General features: G+C 38.4%; 1 long non-coding RNA gene across 1 annotated transcript in view; it reads left to right on the top strand.

Annotated features, from left to right (window-relative positions):
* The window catches only part of LOC120369657, a 91,787-nt gene that overhangs the window by 46,114 nt on the left and 32,028 nt on the right, over window positions 1–13,645 (top strand). The window lies entirely within an intron of this gene.

Below are 13,645 nucleotides of genomic sequence, written 5' to 3'. Positions count from 1 at the left end.
TTAAACTGTGAAGGGAAGAATGGATTTTGCATGCCTTAAGTATGGCAAAGAGAAAGCTGGAGACCAGACCCCCTTAAGGGCTTCTCTTCTACTTTTAATATACTGAAAGGGGATTTTCATGACTCTTTGCCACCTGCACATGATCAACAACCTTATCTGCACACATGTGATCAGCCCCAAACCTGAAGCACATACTCACCAGCAACTACACACCATACAACAAAAACACTAACACAGGAACCAATCCCTGCAGCAAATTTTGCCAACTCTGTCCGCATATCTGTTCAAGGGACACCATCATAGGACCTAACCACATCAGCCACACAATCAGGGGCTCATTCACCTGCACATCTACCAATGTGATTTATGCATCATGTGCATCATGCCCCTCTGCCATGTACATTGGCCAAACTGGACAGTCTCTATGCAAAAGAAGGCACAATTGCCATTCCATCATCTTTCACTAAAACTAAGTTCAGATGAAAGATCTTAATAGACTTTTTTTTAAATCAACATTTAACGATAGTCATGTCCCAGTTAGTGTTTCAAATGTTAAAATGTTCATAACTTAGCACCAGCTTGAGCATAGAAGTTTTTATAATACTCTCCGTAAAATGTTTTTGCTGATCTTTAGAGAGGGGGAAAAACAATGGAAATCCAATCTGAATTAATATCCAGGCTGCTGAGAGGAACTGAAGAGTATATTAGTCTGACAGCTAGTGACAAAAAGTCATGTTCGTCTACTGTTTGAGGAGGCAAATGAAGTATACAGAAGGAAAGGATGCCTGTTAGGAAAACTTGCACCATAATGTAGCAAAATGCATGTTGAGAATATATTTATGCCCCATAAAATTGCCTGCTCCTTAATGTGCTCTTTCTACTTTTTTAAATAAACAATCAAAGCTGTTCTTGCTCTGGCAGTTTCCCAGGAACGACATGTGTTTCAGCATCTTAGCCACTGAAACGTTCTGACTCAAATCTCCCATTTCCCTTCTCCATCTAATTTAGTTCAAATACCATTTGGGGTGCATGTAGCACATAGCATGCATTATTTTTATTTTTTTCCGGGTAACCTATTGCTTATAGATTGATAATGTGGAAACACTTACAGCACCGGCAACAGCATTGCAATCCACCTACCTCACTACAATGTTTTGCCCTTCAACTGGAACCACCATCTGTATAGTAGAAAGGTGGTTTAAGATTCCATTCAGTCCTTGATTTTTCATGCTGACTAGTGCCAATTGTGGTGGCTTTTGTGACGTGGATCCCTGTTAGCTGTGTACTGGGTCATGGCCTCTAGCTCACTTTGCATAGGACACCAAACAGCCATCTGATGGTGAAGACTCACCAAAGACATCTACAGTGCAATTTAATGTGTAATTGCATGGCTATATCTGCCTGTGCTAACTTTAATCTAGGTAGCTCCAGTAACAAGAGCAGTGAAGACATGGCAGCACGAACCTCAGCGCAGGCTAGCCTCCTAAGTACCTACCTGGGGTCCCTGGCAGGCTTGTATTTGGGTGGCTACCTTGCGCTGAAGCCTGTGTCACCATGTTTTCACTGCTCTTGTTACATGAGCTACCTTGATTAAAGCTAGCACAGGTAGGCACAACTTCACATTACACCTTACATTGCAATGTAGTCATATCTGTAGATGCTACTGCCCAGGGCTCGATTTAAACTGAAGTCCTAGAACTCAGAGTTTATGTTTGATTTCCAAGCACTTGAACTCTCCAGTACCTCAATAAGAACTCATTTGAAAACATTTACATCCCTATGTAAGTTTCTCTAAAGACATTCCAGTGCCTCCTAGAAAGGGGCATGAAGCTTATAGCTAATTGACTTTTAGAGATGAACAGTGATCTCTGCATTACATTTTCACCAGAGTTCTGGGCATTTTGTTAAACTTTTTAAAGACAGAAATGTTTAAAATATCTTACACAATTATGGCTCTTCGCCACTTTTCCTGGGTCATTGTTTGCTCCTATCTTCCTTTAGAAGTTGCTAAGCTACAATAAAATGGTGGGTGACAAATTCTTCATGTAGTGATCAAAGCATACAGTAATGATGACCATTTGGTTAGGCAGAAAGTTATTACCAAATAACAGGTGGTTTTCACTCTCTCTGTGTCCAGAGAACTCCATTCATCACTGTAAACTTCGGTTGTTGCTGAAGGCAGACATGGGTGAGATGAGTAAGCTTTATAGGGAAGTAAACAAAAGAAAACTAAAGCAACATAAAATTTATGCTTGTCAAATAAGATGGATCACCTCTGTTTATTCAGACAGAGATGTCAGATTATATGCAAGAATGTTGTGAGAAGCCACCTTTAAAACCAATCCCACTTCTAACCTAGAAAATGGACAGACTGTCTCCTGGTGACAGAGACCTTCTGACAAGTATCAGAGTATGTGAAACTGAAGGCTTGCTGTATCACCCTTTGCTGAAAACAAAATTGGATTTATACTATCACTCTCCTTCACCAGTGCTTTCTGGTTTCTTCTCTGTTTTTTTAAAAACTCATTACTACACTCTTTTCATTTTTGGAATTTTCCTATGTGGAAGTCTGTACTACGTGCTCCAGAGGACACAATCAGTATTGGATATATTTGTTTGTCATGTCAATGGAAGTAAGATTTTTGGTTAAGTTAATCCACACCTAAATTAATATTGCATTTATTTGATAACCCACAAATTCTGCTTCTGAGAGGAATGTGTTTGTGCATAATCTCTGTCCATGGTTGTGAGGTCATGTCCAAAACTTGCCTTTCCTTCTTACATAGCATCTCTAAGATCTATCCTTTTCTCTTTGTCCATAGAGCTATAACATTTGCTCTTGTCCCATCTTGATAAATTTCTTTTCTGATGCCTTTCTAATGCCCACAGTGCCCTGCGCCAGTCTATACAAAATGCTGAAACCAAGATTTTCTCCCTTACCCATGAATTTGACCACCATAGCTCCTCTTTGAATCCCTTCACTGTTTTTCCCAGTTTATATCTTCCCAACCCTATCCTGTGTTCAGCTAGTCCAAGGATGCCAGCTTTGTCACTCTGCTTATCACCTTTTCCCACAACTGTTTCTACACTTCCTTCCACACTGCCCCTCTACGCATGGAAGACCTTGCCTGTGCTGGTCTGCAGATCCACTACCTGCTCTTCTCTTAAATCCTCATTGGAGACCCACTTTTTTTTTGTGAGGCCAGCACGAAATTTACCAGTTAAGTTTCCTACTTATTCATCCTACATATTTATGAAAAAACGTGCCACAAATTCTCCTCCATAGTGTACACTAATATTGCTGAGTTAATATGTAGCCTTAATGTTGCCCCTGGCCATTCTTCCTAATGTCTTGTTGTTATCCTCACTGTTGTATCCAAAATTTGTTTGTAAGATCTTGAGTAAAGGATCTTGTCTTTCCATCTGTACTGGGAGGTGCCTACCACAGGCTTGGGTAAAGTTAAGAAATATTTTCTCAGGGGAACTTTGGCCACAAGAACTTTTCTTCCTCCTCCCCACCTCCAAAAAAGCAATAGGATCTATCTGAAGTCACCTAAAACTAGAAATGAGGTCCTAGGGCTCAGTAGATTAGGGGCAGTAGAGTAAGGAGAAGGCTGTAGTGGCAGTGGGGTTTCCCTTAGTTTGAATTCAGTGATATTTAACCGCATATCTAGTAAACGTCTAGGAGTTAGTTCATATCCATCTTCTGTGAATCAAGCGCAGATTTTGGTTCTTGAACCCCATACATAGACTGAACCATCCATGCTTTGCACAACCCTAACTGTAACATCTCTTGATTCCTGATCTCAGATTGTACAATGATTTCAACGCTAGGTTTTTGCTATCTAATATTATCTCTACTAGATCTCAACATACGGCCTTGAACCTTTCTAATGGAGCCTTTGGACTTTCCATTTAAGTGATAATTTTTAATAAAAGCCTGCCAACATATAAAATCAGACTGACTATGAAATTCTGATTGTCATTTAAAATCCACTGAAACTTTGCTTTATTAGCAGTAAACTCCTTTTGGACATCTGTGACATGCCACTTTTGGTCAAATTGAATAAGGCACAGCACAGGGCTGGACAACAATGTGATCAATTTCAGAAGAGATTAGTATTTGCTGAAAAATTACCATTATTACAAACCTTTGTCTACAGCACCAAATAAAGACCAGGGTTGGATCAACCACTTCAGATGTAGCAGACCTGATTCTGATCTTTACTTATTCTTTGAAACAAGCCCAAGTCAAACAATTTTTGTGGCTCAAAAAGTTAATTTAATTCAACTATCATTCCGCTATGTTGTTTGGGAGAAGATGTACTGAGATGCTGTGTAGCTAAAAAGCTACAATGAGTATGAGAAGCTGCTCTTATGAGATTCCCAGGCCTTCATGGAAGTACAGTTACATATGTTCTCACAAGTTCTCATGAGCATTTCACTCCAGCTTTATTCTGACCACAGACTCTGCAAGTTCAGATACAATAAGCATCCAGATCTGAGTTATCTGAACCAGATTTCTTGAGGTTTGTCCATCACTAGTGAAGATGCTTAAAGTTGCACTACAATCAAAATTATTTCCCCCCGAAAGTTCCCAGAGTCGACTGTCCAGTCTGCAGTTAGGGAAGTGCCATGGCCACTTCTGCTATGTATGGTAAATAACAGTCCCTAAAATGAAACTGATGCAAGTCCAATGATGAGAAGTGAAGGAGTTAAAAATTCCAGTAAATGAGCTCTAGATGAAACTGAACTACGTTGCTGCAGAGTCTCTGAATTCTATTAGTTTTGACAACCTCAGTTATTCTAGTGCTTCTCATCATCTGTAAAGCTAACAAGGGCTGATAAGAGATGATGAGGCACCACACCGATTTGTATTTCGGAATTCATAAATATTTCACAATACCATTTTCTTACAATCAGATACATTAGTTTGTCGAGTGTAGATGTTGCTGAATATTCACTCAGTGCTGAGGTTTAACAAAGGCACTGCAAGGATAAACATTTTTAAATCAGCAGATATGAGCCATGAGTTGGTGCTACATACTCCACAGTTATTTTCTTTCAAATGCGTGTTCTAATTTTAGTAAAATTGTTGAGTTTTGACCTCTAGGAGCTGCTGCTGTCTTCCCTGTAAATATACTGTTATGCTTCATAGCTTCCACCCTCTGCCTTCCCCCACTGACTGGTATTTTTTTATTTTTTTTAGCTACTTCAAAACTTTACACTATAGTCAGATACCCAAAGGTGAATTTAATTTGGAACAAACCTTGGTCTTGACATAACAAATTTTACTAGGGGATCAAACAATGCAACATACAATTTTCTCAGGCTGCACTTCATCTAGAGATACTTGAGACTCTAAAAATTAAGTAAATATGCTGAATGTTTGAAGCAAAAAAATTATATGAAGCACAGTGTGGCCAAACTCTCCCCAAAGTAGCAGTTATTCTTTCTCCTGCTATAATAAGATGGAGCACACAAATATCACTTGATTAACAGCTGCAGTGTTAATTTCCCCTTTTGGTTGCTTGACTCACAGCAAGAATCATGTCAATGCAGCAGAGAAGCAATTAAATTGATTTTAATCTTTGTCAGAGAAGATAACATGCCTCTTTCTTTTCTCATTTAAATAATTAAAGTTTCAGCAGGTATTATTTCTGGCTTTAAAGAAATTGGTATCTTAATGTAATAGAATCCTTGTAATTATACACTTAATGGTTCTTAAGAAGTTAATCATGTTTTTTCATTTAAATGTGTGTATATGTATATATTATTTATTAAACTTTTATTTACTTTAGTGGATATACTTTTAAGAGGGTGGAACTTATAAAAAGTGAAATTCTAAAACAAATCCTTTCTCCTTCTCGTTCCTTATATTTTGCCTTTCGAATTTTTATTTTAAGAAATATTGTCACACTTCAACAAATGTTTGAAAAATCTTTTATTAAACCAATTCCCATTAAGAGGAAGATGAATCTTTTAGTTGTCTCACTACCATGAATTACTTTGGTGAAAAAAATTCATATAATGAGGAAAAAACAAATATTTTTGTATCGGTGCCATTGTACAAATTCGATTTCATTAGGAGCACAGTAAATATTGTTGCACCCCTTTGACCTGAGTGACTAGTCACACTTGGTGCTCTAGGGAGGTTTCCAGGTGGGAGCAGAAACAATGGCCAGTGGAATCTGCCATCTACATGTTGCTAGTTTCTGGGCAGACTCAGTTATGCTTTATTTTAGGTGTGGTGCCTTAACTGTCCCTTAAAACTATCTTAAATGAAGGGTGCGTTCACACATAATTTTCAACAAGGTTTCAACTCAACCCATAGCAAGGTTTAACCCAGCTCAAACAATATTGTTACCCTTTTTGGCCTGAGTGGTTAACCAATATTTGAGTGCGGTCAGGTTGTTTACATTAGCAGGAGAAATTGATGATGGAGTCAGGTTGTCTATTCATGCAGTCCTGTTTATTTACAAAGAGTGCACATAAAGTACATAAAGTCTTGTTTCCCGGAACACAGTAGGAATCAAACAGAAAGAAGTTTCTTTGTTCACATTTCCAAGCCTGGCTTCCCAGCCAGTCCTCAAAGGTTTCTTTCTTCATTTTCTTTCAGGGCCACACTTCCAGTGCTTCACTGGATGCTTCTGCTGCTTCTTTTTCTGCTTCTGGGTGTCTCAGCTCATGGGCACACACACCTCCAACAAAAAATACTCAGTGAAACTCCTCTGTCTCCATAGTTCAGTTTCTGAGCAGCCTCGCACATGGTCTGTGGTTTGGTTGGAGGTGCCTATTGTCTCAGCTATCTTACTCTAAAACAGGACTTTATTGCTTCTTACCTTTATCCTGAATGAAGGGCAGCTCCCACACCCACCAACTTCAACAAGGTTTCACCCAGCCTCCATCATAACAATATTGTAAATGGGTGAAATTTGAGATTATGATATTTTTGTGAAATGGAAGAAATTTTATTTTAAAAAATTGCAATGTAAATGATGACTCAAAAAGGTGTGGTGAACGTTCATTCTTGGTGGGTCATCACTGATCACATATTGGTTCTGATTTTTTAATTGGCATAGCCCTACCCCAGGTTAGCAGAAGTCACACAGACTTATTTTCGGAGAGAAGTGCCTGTTTATTCTATGTGCTTGCTCTTTCCCAAATCATCCCTCTCATACAGCAAAAGCCACGGGAAAGGGGCTTTTTATGAGTGGAAATTTCAGGAAGAAACTTCTTGTGAGTTTACCCTGCTTCGTCCTCAGAGACATGGAGTCCTCCCTCCCCAGTGAAAGCTCTATCATATTTATGGAGTAGGAAGATCCCAACGGGAAAAGTTGAGAAGCTGCTATATGCAGGCAACAATATCAATAAGGGCATCCTCAAAAGAAAACCTAGAGGAAATATTAAATCAGTGGCATGACCAGCTTAGCTAGAATGGAATGATTTTCAACCAGGCCTCATGAATATTTTGCATTCAGTAAACACAGAAATAGAAACTCATGGTTGTGCTGTATGAACCACTGGACATTACCAGATCATGAAACTACCTATTTTCCCATCCACTGAAGTTGGATGTTTTCTCTGAGAATTGTCAATTATTGGATGACCTCTACGAGTTATGTTATGTATGCCATGTTGTTTGCATCACACCATTACTAAACTTTCTGAGTTATACCAAGATGAATTATTTCCTGGATTTTAAAAATTTAAAAATACAGCTGTGGAACTGAGCAACACCACATATAAGCAGCAGGGAGCGCACAAACATCTGATTTATACTATGCTAGATAAGAGCAAAGTATTTCTTTTACTTGTTACTATATATCCCAAAATAATTTTACTTTTTCTCCTGCCTAGAAAAAATGGTAACACTTTCTGCAGTAGCTAAATATAAAAGTCTTCTCTTACAAAATATCTTGTAAACACAGCCTCTGCATTAGAACAATTCCCAAAAGACACGAATTGTTCCCTCTTATATTTTATTACAGCAAATGCTCAAGTGAAATTTAAAGGCAATTGTATGGCAATTTTTTTTTGTCTTGGAGCTTTTTTAGTTACTGAACAGAAATAGACAAAGCACTTTTTGAGGGCTGGGAAAGACCGTGTATTTGTAGTATTTATAATCTAAAGGGAGCCATGCCTTGTAGCAAAGTGATCATTTGAATGAAAAAGAAGTTATCATATATATCATATGTCAAAAGTGACAAATGAGCATTTTTTAGGACATTGTGTGTATTCCATACATCTCAAGACAATAAAATGTTTACATCACTTAGCCAAAAATTGATAAAGGCATTTATGTTTACAGTATCTTCGAACCTTGTTCCAATGCCCCTAGAACTAATGATGTTTCATTATGGTTACAGGACTAAAAAATATACATTGTCCTCATGTACTGGTATCAGTGAGTGACTTCACTTAACCTCTTAGCACACAATACTGCTGTTTACATTCTTGGTTATATGCTCTCCTGTTGTACCTATGTAATATTCACAGTCAGACTAGCTTTTCACAGACCAAACAGAGTTAAGGTTTTCATTTCCATGTAGTTCTTTAATATGAACTGATCTCTTACATATGAAAGAGACTGACAGTTTTGACTGTGGGAATCCTGAACAATGAATACATGTCACTGAACATACTTGTGCAAATGCTTGTTATGCCATGGTTAAGGTAACTGAGACTGTGTATGCTGTGTGTAGGTGTGAAAAATCTACTATTTCTGATAGTCAAACTTAAAATCTGTTTTGCTTGGTCTAATATGGCCAATTAACTTACTCTCATCTCATTTGTAGCTCTGTGCCATATGGTGTATGTACATGCAGAGATTATCTGATTTAGACCAGGCAGAAATTCCATGGAACAGAATTACAGAAGGGGGGAACATGTTTAATAGACATATAATGTTTTTGAGTTTTTGATAAATGCACATTGTTTAACCTGAATAAAGAAAAGCCACATAGCGGATGCTGACTTCTTCATTAGACTTGGTAGCACTGCACACTGATATTAATAGTAACATAAACAATATAGGGAATAGTTTCTTGTTTGATGACTGAAGAGAATCTTTAACTGAGAATCATAGTGGAAAGAAATGCTAACCTTACGGAGAACTCCCATTCAGAGATCACATCCATATCCTGATGTAGCTGTGTTGCCTTGCCTACCAAGTGATTATTGTGAGCATTACAGGCAGTCTGCAGATAAAAGATAATATTGTCTGGATAGACTGACATTAGCAATTATTTTCTGGGGGTTTTTTGCTCTGTTTTTTTCTTTTTTCTATTTCATTAGAGTCCCTGGACAAAATATAATTAAAATGATTTGACTTTTCCTGTATAGGTTTTTGTAGGACAAATCCATTATATTACATACTGACCAAATTATAACTTAAAGTTGCTGATGCAAGGCCACTCACGTTCAAAACACTTACACATAGTTTTGTGCAAGTGGATAGACTTAAACTTTTGTTTACAGTGACTTGGCAAATGATTTCCTAAGAACAATCTTACTTGAACACATGGGATCTTGAATCACAATCAATTAAAATTTACTACCAGATTATGATGCTGCTTTTTTAAAACCTAAATTTTTAGATAGCTCCTCTGAACTTTGTGTATTTGCAGTTAGCAGCCTGAGCCAACAAGTGACGTACTTTAACAATCTTAATAGAAAACATGCTGCATGGGAAGCCTTTTTTATTTGAACACTTCTCTTAATACTCTTACCTTTAAAAAAAATCAAACCCCAGAAATCAAATTCCTTATCAGTCAAAATGTCCATAAGGCTGTTATAAAATATCTTGTGTAATGAAAATCATGTGCTAGAAGACATCATTTCACTGAAAGATGATTTTGTTGTTCTTGATGAGGTACAAAATTAGAAACTAATTTGGCAGAAGACCTTCACCCTCCACATGAAGTAGTTAGTCATATAAAATATTGTAGTCAGCAAAAATTCATAGCAAATCATTTAAATATCCTTTTATGAAAAAAATTACAAACTCAGGTATAATAAATAACAGCACCTCAAGCCTTCATCACCATGCATGTTAATAATGCAATACCTAAGTCTGCATGACACACACCATTATCTGAAAGCAAAAGATTTTCAACCTTCTTTGTCACTTCACTTATTTGAATATTTTATCTAGGAACTAGTGATTGAAATCAGCTTGTGTGTCTCTGTGCTCAAAATGAAGGTGTAGTTAGATCATATCAAGCCTATCTTTGAGCTGAAAAACATATCCAGAAAGACAATTTGTTCTGAAAGCAAATTCAGACTTTGTCAGTGACACTAATTACAAACATTCTTTAATAGCAAATTCAGTAACTGGAGTCACATATCTAGCAGTACACTAAGGAGTATGGCATCCCTGTTCAGCTGAATCATACTCTGACCAGCGAGGCAATTCAAAATGATGGGGTCTTTTCTGAAAGAATATTCTGGATTTGGCTATGATTCTATAGGTATTGCCAGGACACTATGTTGTGGGGCATATATTGCTGCTTCTCTGAATAGCAGCAACGTAGGCACCTATCATCTGCTGCCTACTAATTGTTGCTAAATCTAACAAATGTTAGCCAGCATGAAGTTGGCTGGACAGGGCACATCCTGTAGCATGTGGTGAAGCACAGGCTTAGCAAAGGAATTTCCTATTCACAAACACTGTACTGTTAAACAAGCCACAACCGAGTTACAGATCTGTGGAAATCAACAAACTCTTAAACACAACCCCCATGGTCTGATCTTGATACCCTTGTGAGTCCTTGGTTCTTAGGCCAGGCAGCCCTTCCAGCTGTATTATCCTGGCCATCTTGCTTCAGGTGGCAGAATGGCTTCCCTTGCTTAGAGAAACAGCCTCCTTTCTACCATATTGCACCCACCCACATCAACGGGTGGGGGAAATTGATGGGGTTGGCAGTGAAAAGGGAATAGTCCCAGTAGCATGGGAGGGCGACACTTGCTCAGCAACAATAGATAGCTCCTCCCCATGGAATTTGTGGCACCTGCTGGCCAGCTGGGGAGAGGGATGCTGATTGGCCAGAATTCCCCAGCTCCCAGGATTTAGCCCACTGGAGGAGAGCCATATGGAGCCTCTTTCAGCTCTGTTCCAGCAGCCCATCTTACCCACCCAAACTAGGAATGGGAACCTGGCCTGACAGATGCTGCAGGTCTAGCCAATTACCTGTTTTGAGAGTCAGGAAGGATTTTTTTTCTCCTGTGGGCCACCTGACAAAGGACCAGGGTGTATATTGCCTTCCTTACAACACCTGCAAGCCACAGTGGGTTAAGCAGAAATGTGCATGGTATCTAACTTGAGGTACTTGTGTAGTTTTACTTGCTGCAACTTGTGGCTGGTTTCCAGTGTGGTTAAGAGAATAAAATGAATGGTTCCCAGAGCTAAAAGACCTGGGATTTTGGTGATGGGCCTTGGGCTTATGTGGTAGGGTGAGACTTCATGGCCTTTGCAGGCCAAGGTCAGGCCTTGTGGCCCTTGTAGGCCAAGTGTCCACCCTGCTGCATCCTCTGTCCCCCTCATGAGGGGAGGAGAGTATTAGGACTAAGAGCGAACTGGGTCGTGGAGGGTAGGCTGAGTACAGCCAGCCCTGCATTTTGGGATATACGGTAAGGAGCTCTGTAACCCTGGTGCCAGTTACGGGTTATGGTAAGGAGCTCTATATCCCCTGCACTGGAACCAGTTAAATGCCTGGTATAGTATAGAGAGTATGGGTGATGGGCGAGTAACACCCCTGCCTTGTGTTAAACTCTAATAAAAGTTGCAGAATGCCGCTTAGTTCCATGTATGTGTCAGTCCTCAATTTGCCACTGTGTCCACATCAATGATGTCCATCTCTGCCACCTTTCTTACCCATGCACTTACACTGGGGAATTTCCAGACCCAGCTCCTCCATTGACTTCTAGGTAGTCATTCAAATGGCACCTAGTGGCAGCACACCTATTGTTCTAGTAGGGTAGAGCTATTCAGTGTTGATGGCTTTTGATTGGTCTTTGCAGATGTAGTCTCTCCATTAGCTGTCAAGGTCTGGTAGCAAAACAGATGCTTCAATCCTCAGCGAAGGTTACAATCACAAAAGGCATTCACAAAATAAAATGGAATTAATAATTTGACACAGGTACTCCTCCCCGAAGCTGTCACAGTAAGTTTCACACTTAATTATACATTGTGTAAAAAGTATTTCTTTTTATCATTTTAACATTTGTTGCCTTTTAATATCATTGGGTGATTCTTAGGTTTTGTAGCATATGAAAATGTTAATAGGAGCACCTGACTCACCCCTCATATGCCATTCATTATTTTACGTGCCTCCCTCATGTCACCTCTTACTCTTTTCTCTAAGCTAAATTGTTATAATCCTCTTTAATTGCTCATCAGGTGGAGGTCTTTCCAAACAGCCAATGATTTGGGTTGCTTTTCTCTGGACCTGTTCTGTTTCTGCTATACATTTCATCTTTAGATGAGGTGACCAGAAAAGAACACCATATTCAAGATGACTGTAATAATATACTTTTCAGTATTATCCTTTCTTAATATAATCTAAAATCCTGTCTGCTTTTTAACCATGGTTGTGAATTGTGCAGATATCTTCCTTGAGTTGTCCATAGTGTTTAAGAAGGTGGTAGTATTAATAAAAAGAATAATAATGAAAATTTTATACCACTTTTTACACACTGTTACATTCTCTCTCTCTCATTTTTATTACTGGTAGTTGTTCAGCTTTTTCCCTTTCAACACATCTTCTTGCATCTCTCTACATTAAATATCATACACACTCATGTTGTGCTATTGTCTAGTTATGTTAGGTTCTTCTGGCATTCCCTACAGTTTTGACTAACCTACATCGTCCTCTTCTCTTGCACACTAGTGTACTACATGGCAAGTGTTGAACCCATGGAGTTTAATACTTTGGTCCCGTGGTACTTCACTATTGATAAAGTCAGTAGAAGTGCAATTAAGTTTTTATGATCACCACACTCAACTACTGCAGATGGAATTTGTTTGAGGTTTATTAACCAAATCTGTTACATGGGAAATCACTAATATTCTTTGTACCAAAACTTTAGTTTACTAATAAACTACTACTGTTGGGGGTTTTTTGTTTTGTTTAAGCCCCTGTACACCATGTAGTCTCTACCTGGCTAGAGCTACACTTAAAGGAAAAATGAACACATAGTTTAAGTGGGAGAAATATTCCTAGTACCTCTGAGACTGTACAATAGGTGGCCAAAGAAACTACATCAATTAACCAGAAAAATATTTCTACAAAGTAACTGTAACTATATTGTAGATCACAATTTTGTTAATCTGTAATGCATCTCACAGTGGGACAACAATTCCTTCTCTTTAGTTAATCCACACTACAACTTTTTAATAAAAACTAAGCACTTTAAAATATTTATGAAAGGAATAAAATGTGGAAACAAATAGTGTTTGAAATCAACTTGTTAAATTATGAGGAATGAAAATAAGGATGTGGAATGTACTGCTCTGTTAAGTATATCGTAAAATCTGTACCTTTTGCTACATTGACAGAGTTGAGAAATTTCACTTTTGAATCATTCATCTGTGAATAAGTGCCTTCCCCAAAATGCTGTACAAACACAGTCCACACAATATGTA

Source organism: Mauremys reevesii, linkage group 8 (assembly GCF_016161935.1).
Source record: "Mauremys reevesii isolate NIE-2019 linkage group 8, ASM1616193v1, whole genome shotgun sequence".
Classification (NCBI taxonomy): domain Eukaryota; kingdom Metazoa; phylum Chordata; order Testudines; family Geoemydidae; genus Mauremys; species Mauremys reevesii.
The sequence above is the reverse complement of the archived record's forward strand: the minus strand, read 5'-3'. Positions and strand labels throughout refer to the sequence as shown.